The sequence below is a fragment of the Carcharodon carcharias genome, chromosome 8 (genome assembly GCF_017639515.1).
Source record: "Carcharodon carcharias isolate sCarCar2 chromosome 8, sCarCar2.pri, whole genome shotgun sequence".
Taxonomy (NCBI): Eukaryota; Metazoa; Chordata; class Chondrichthyes; order Lamniformes; family Lamnidae; genus Carcharodon; species Carcharodon carcharias.
Genome location: NC_054474.1, coordinates 123,659,668 through 123,666,654, shown reverse-complemented (window position 1 = coordinate 123,666,654; position 6,987 = coordinate 123,659,668). Strand labels below are relative to the sequence as shown.

Below are 6,987 nucleotides of genomic sequence, written 5' to 3'. Positions count from 1 at the left end.
GTGGTCAAAAACAGGGTGAATTGTACCGCCTGGCTGAAAATCTGAGTATGGAACACTAAATGACAACCTGATCAGAGATAGAATAGCCATTGGTGTTTTAGATGAGAATCTCTCTCATTTCTTACAAGCTCGGGAAGATTTAAATTTAAGCAAAGGTGTACAACTGGCCAGACAGGCCGAACAGCAGAGGCAGAACAAAACCTTTGCCAGAGATGCGAGGGAAATTTCCCAAGAACAGCCCGATGAAGTCATTCAATTTGTATTGTGTAAAACTGAAAGTATAACAAGGCAGCAACCAGGGAAACGCTCTGAAAAGACACCAACCACCACTTTCCAATATCCCCACTATGACAGGAGGAAGGTCCACAGGTAGGAAGAGTGCCCCGCTTGAAATGCTGTATGAATGTATCTTTTTATTTTCTGTTGGCGTGGGGATTAAAATTACAATGGTTGCGGGTTGAAAGACATGTCCGCTGGAACAGGATGAGAGTTATATACAGTGTTGCAGTCTTGGAACAGAGTGTGCCATGAAAGACAGGATGGTGCCGGAAAGGAGTCCTGGACCAAGGGGGCTGCCTGACAACAACATTTTAAATTGGCTCCTGACCAGGGACAGAATTATGCCGTCGGTGAGCTGGGGACGGGGCCCGCTCACCGATGTGTAAAATGATGCGGGATGATGTCGGGCAGAATCCCTGATGTCACCCCACCCCATTTAAATTTTCAGGAAGGTGGGGGCGCAGCAAAATCAGCTGCAGGCCTGCTGACCTGTCAATGGCCTCAAGTGGCCATTGACAAGATCAATGAACCAATTAAAGGACCTGCCTGTCCAAGCTTAAGGTTGGCAGGCAGACCAGAAGCCCTGGCGGCAAATAGAAAAAACATGAAACCTCATCCACCAGTGGGATGAGGTTTCATGTACGGTTTTAAAAGTTGTAATAAAGTTGTTCTATAAATTATGAACATGTCCCAACTCATGTGGCATTGTCACATGAGGGGACATGTAAGATAATTGTTTTTTCTCTATTTTTAATATTTTTAAAAGTTCAGACGATCACCCTGAGGCTGCACTTAGCCTCAGGGAGATGTGCGCTCTTTCGTGCGCATGCATGAAAGAGCGCACTTTCAATTTCAGGGAATCCCCCCCGCCTGCACCGGGAGTGCTTGGTGCTTCCTGGCGGACATCACGCTGGGCGGGCCTTAATTGGCCTGCCCGCGCAAAATGGCGGTGCGGCCCACTTTGCTGGCGGCGATTGGCTCGGTGCCCGCTGGAAATTGGGTCGGGCCCACCCGCCCGACAGGCAGAAAATTCTGCCCCAGGTGACCAGGTTTTGCATGAGAAGCAGTGTAGCTGAATAACTCCAAGCCTGAAAGGAACAAGACCTAAAATCTCTTTCTCCTGTGTGTGGAAGATTCCAGTGATTCCACAATAATAGCTAGCTGGCTTTTTCTTCTCATATCTCTATAACCTGCTCTCTCTCTGAAAACCCCTGTCAAGAGGTAAAAGGGGAAAATCACCATGAGAGACATTGGAAGGCAAGTGCTCAACCAGTGAACTAAATACTGGAAGTGCTGGAAGATCACCTCGTGTCATCGACAAGAACTGAAAGGAATTTGGAAGACACCAATCAAAATCAACCCACTGAATCCTGTACTCTGGAATTGGTGCTATTGGACTGTTTTATCCCACTCTTAAAATCCATGATTTGTGTTTCTTATGTGTCTTGTGTGTGTGTGTATAGGGGTTTAAGAAGGGGGTAGAGTTTAAGTTATAGTGTTAGAAATTAGCAGTTCATATTTCTTTCTTTTGCCACTGGTTAACAACAATTTGTTCAATAAACAGTTATTTACTTATTAAGTTTACAAACCTGGTGCTTGTATTCTCTTAACCTAAATTAAACAGTCAGGTAGGATTGGGGCAGTCTGGTGCTTTGGTCAAATTTTTCACATTTGTTGCGGCTCAGGGAACAGTGGGGCTTGATATTACGGCGCACTATCCCCAGTCATTTGTGACAAAGTTTGGGGGCTCAGGCCCGTTTTTTGGAACAAAAGACAACGATTATTTGGGTGTAGATTTAGTAAGTAATAAAAGCTAAAATGAAACACCAGGTTTGTACTGTCAAACATAAGATGGCACTGGAAACTGCTAAAGCTTTCCTGCAAGTGGAACAGATGGCGCTGTCGATTTTACAAGGGATCCAAAAGCCAGGTTAATTGAATAGACAAATAAATTCAGAGTAGGATTGCCTTCCAAAGCTAGGAAGGCAGAAATAATTGAAGAGATGGCATAGCATTTGAAATTGGAAGGAATACCCGAGAGACTGAGTTCTCTAAGGGATGATTCATTGGAATGGGCTCAAATTTAGTTGCAAATAAAAAAATCAGAACTAGAGGCAGCAGAAAGAGAAAGGGCTCCCAAAGCGAACAGGCAGAAAGGCAAGAGAGAGAAAGAAAACAAGAAAGGGAATTAGAAAAGGAGGAGGGAGAAAAAGAGAGAAAATTCTAGCTTAAAATGCTGACAGTTAAAAAAGAGATTAGTAGGTGAGGCAGAACTTATTTCTAGATCAGAACCCTGTGGGGTGATGTTTAAATTTGTGCAAGCTCTTTCAAAATTTGAGGAAAGGGATGTTGAAGCATTCTTTATTTCATTTGTGAAGATAGCTAAACAGATGAACTGACCAAAGGAAAAAATAGAAAGGATAGAAAACGGGGGAGTGAAAGGAAGACAAGTAGCCAAGGTAAAGAATGGATAGCTGGGAGTACTTTGAGATCTCCTTACCAGATCAGAAAGGAAGGTACTGAGGGTGTAGGTGAAACTCAAAGGCCTAATTCAATTAGGGATTGAACAGGGATGTCTTCATTAATTGAGGCTCAGAAAGCAGATCCAGAGTTAAACAAGTTAGCACAGTCAGCTCACACTGAAGCTGAGGCTGAAGAAGTTCTGGAGTGCTATTACATTAAAAATGGAGTTCTTATGAGGAAGTGGAGACACCCTCACAGAACTGCAGATGAGGGATGGATGGTTGTTCATCAGATAGTGGTACCGCCCAAATATCATAAGGAGGTATTGCGAGTGGCACATAAAAATCCTATGGCAGGACATTAAGAATACGGAAAACCCAAGCATTGATAAACAGGCATTTTACCTGGCCAAGACTTCATAATAACCAAGTGCAATTTTGTAAAGCATGTCATACAGGTCAGGTAATAGATAATCAGAACCTTTAATACCCATACCAGTTTTTGAAGGACCAGTCGGGTATTAGTAGATTATGTAGAACCATTACCCAAAACGAAAGCAGGACATCAGTATATCCTTACAATCGTGGATAAGGCAACCCACTTTCCAGAAGCTATTCCTTTAAGGACAATTACAGCTCAGGTGGTAGTTGAAAAGTTAACTCAGTTTTTCACTCATTATGGCCTACCAATTGAAATACAATCTGACCAAGGTTCTAACTTCATGTCTAAAATTTTCCAGGACATAATCAGCTATTTGGGTATCAAACAACTAAAGTCTACCACCTATCAGCCACAGACACAGGGAGCTTTAGAGAGACACCGTCAGACTCTTAAAACCGTGATTAATACCTATTTCCATGAATACCCAAAGGATTGGGACAGAGGATTAGATTTCTTATGACTGGTTACCATAAGACATAGGAGCAGAGGTAGGCCTTTCGAGTCTGATCCGTCATTCAATGAGATCATGGCTGATAAGCCTCAACTCCACTTTCCTGTCTTTTTCCCATAACCCTCGATTCCCTTACTGATTAAAAATCTGTCTATGTCAGCCTTAAATATACTTAACGACCCAGCCTCTACAGCCCTCTGCGGTAAAGAATTCCACAGATTGAATACCCTTTGAGAGAAGAAATTCCTCCTCATCTCTGTTTTAAATGGGTGCTCACTTACTCTGAGATTATGCCCTCTGGTCCCAGGCTCTCCCACAAGGGGAAACAACCTCTCAGTATCTACCCTGTCAAGCCCCCTAAAAATCTTATATGTTTCAATAAGGTCGCCTCTCATTCTTCTAAACTCCAATGAGTACAGGCCCAACCTACTCACCTTCTCGTCATAAGAAAATCCCTCCATCACCAGGATCAACCTGGTGAACCTTCTCTGGACTGCCTCCAATGCCAGTATATCTTTCCTTAGATAAGGGGGCCAAAACTGTTCACAGTATTCAAGGTGTGGTCTAACTGGTGCCTTGTATAGTTTTAGCAAGACTTCCCTATTTTTATTCTCTATTCCCTTTGAAACAAAGGCCAACATTCCATTTGCCTTACCTATTACCTACTGAACTTGTATGCTAGCTTTTTGGGATTCATGCACGAGGACCCCCAAATCCTTCTGTGCTGCAGCTTTTTTCAGTCTTTCTCCATTTAAATAATATTCAACTCCTCTATTCTTCCTGCCAAAGTGCATAACCTCACACTTTCCCACACTATATTCCATCTGCTACATTTTTGCCCACTCACTTAACCTGTCTATATCCCTCTGTAGACTCTTTGTGTCATCCTCACCACTTGCCTTCCCACCTACTTGTGTGTCATCCGCAAACTTGGTGAAAGTATATTCATTTTCCTCATCCAAGTCATTAATATATATTGCAAATAATTGTGGCCCCAGCACTGATCCTTGTGGCACTCCACTAATTACAGGTGCCATCATGAAAATGCCCCCCCTATCCCAACTCTCTGTCGTCTATTAGTTAACCAGTCCTCTATCCATGCTAATATACATGGGCTGTTATCTTATTAAGTAGCCTTATGTATGGAACCTTATCAAAAGCCTTTTGGAAATCCAAATATATTACATTTACTGGTTCCCCTTTATCTATCCTGCTTGTTACATCCTCAAAGAATTCTAATAAATTTGTCAGGCATGATTTCCCTTCATGAAGCCGTGCTGGCTCTGATTGAATTATATTATGTATTTCTAAATGCTCTGCTATTACATGCTTTATAATAGACTCCAACATTTTCCCAATGACAGATGTTAAGCTAACAGGCCTATAGTTACCTGTTTTTTGTCTCTCCCTTTTTGAATAAGGGTGTTACATTGGCAGTTTTCCAATCCTCTGGGGCTTTTCCAGAATCTAAGGATTCTTGGAAGATTACTACCAGTGCATCCACTATCTCTGCAGCTATTTCCTTTAATATCCTAGGATGCAACCCATCAGGTCCAGGTGACTTATTGGTCTTTAGTCCCATTAGTTTCCCTAGTACTTTTTCTCTAGTGATAGTTATTGTATTTATTTCCTTCACCCCTTTTGCCCCGTGATTATTTAGTATTTTTGGTATGCTATTAATGTCTTCTACTGTGAAGGCTGATGTAAAGTATTTATTCAACTCCTCTGCCATTTCCTGGTTCCTCATTATTATTTCCCCAGCCTCATTCTCTAAGAAGCCTACATTGACTTTGGCCTCTCTCTTCCTTTTTATATATTTAAAGAAGCTCTTACTATCTGTTTTTATATTGCTTGCTAGTTTACCCTCAAAGTTTATTTTCTCCCTCTTTATTATTTTTTTGGTCATCTTCTATTGGTTTTTAAAACTTTCCCAATCCTCTAGCTTATAACTAATCTTTGCCACATTGCTTTTTCTTTCACTTTGATACTATGCTTAACTTCCTTGGTTAACCATGGTTGGTTTATTCCCCTCCTACAAACTTTCTTCCTCACAGGGATATATCTTTGTTGTGAGTCTGCCATTGTTCATTAACCATCTTTTCTGTTAAACTCCTTTCCCAGTACACTCCAGCCAACTCGGCCCTCATTTCTTTGTAATTACCATTATTTAAGTTTAGCACAGATGTTTCCAAACTAAGTTTCTCACTCTCAAGCTGAATGCTAAATACCACCATGTTATGGTCACTGTTTCCGAGGGGATCTTTTACTCTGAGATCACTTATTAAACTTGCCTCGTTACACATTACCAGATCCAAAATAGCCTGATCCCTGGTTGGAGCCACAACATACTATTCTAGGAAACTGTCCCAAATACACTATGAATTCTTGCTCATGGTTACCTCTGCCAATTTGATTTTCCCAATCTACATGGAGATTAAAGTCAACCATGATTAAGATACTGCCTTTTTTACATGCACTCATTATTTCCTGATTTATTCTCTGTCCGACAGCATAGCTACTGTTAGGGTGCCCATAGACTACTCCCACCAGTGCCTTCTTCCCCTTGTTATTCCTTACCTCCACACATATGGATTCCACATCTTCTGATCCAAGATCATTTCTTGCTATCGTACTTATTCTATCTTGTACTAACAAAGCTTCCCCAATACCCTTTCCTTCATGCCCGTCCTTCCGAAAAGTCACATACCCCCGAATATTTAGTTCCCACCTTTGATCTCCTTGTAACCATGTCTCCGTAATGGCTATAAGAGCATACTCATTAATCTCTATGTGTGCCATTAATTCATTAATCTTGTTCTGAATACTATGTACATTTAATTAAAGAGCCTTTAATTTGGCCTTTTTACCATTTTTTCCCCCTTTGACCCTATTTGCTGCTGTTGTTTTATGTTTATATGCTCTGTCCCTTCCTGTCACACTCTGGGTATCATTACCTAAATAGCTGTCTTGCAATGCCGTTACATCCTTTTGCTTTGTAAGCCTAATTATCCCCTCTCCAAAACCCTCCCCCCCCTCTATTTAGTTTAAAGCCCTCTACAGCCCTGGTTATTTGATTCGCCAGGACACCGGTCCCAGCACGGTTCAAGTGAAGCCCATCCCACCGGAACAGCTCCCTTCCACCTCGGTACTGATGCTAGTGCCCCATGAACTGAAACCCATTCCTCCTACAACAATCTTTGAGCCATGCATTTAACTCCTTGACTTTATTTAACCTATGCCAGTTTGCCCGTGGTTCAGGTAGTAATCCCGAAATTATTACCTTGGAGGTTCTGCTTTTTAATTTAGCTCCTAACTGTTCAAATTCTTTCAGCAGAACCTCCTTTCTAGTCCTA

The 6,987-nt window shown here is 41.7% G+C and overlaps 1 protein-coding gene across 6 annotated transcripts in view; it reads right to left on the bottom strand.

Moving 5' to 3' along the window:
* Positions 1-6,987, bottom strand: part of glipr2 (GLI pathogenesis-related 2) — a 93,567-nt gene that overhangs the window by 58,336 nt on the left and 28,244 nt on the right. The window lies entirely within an intron of this gene.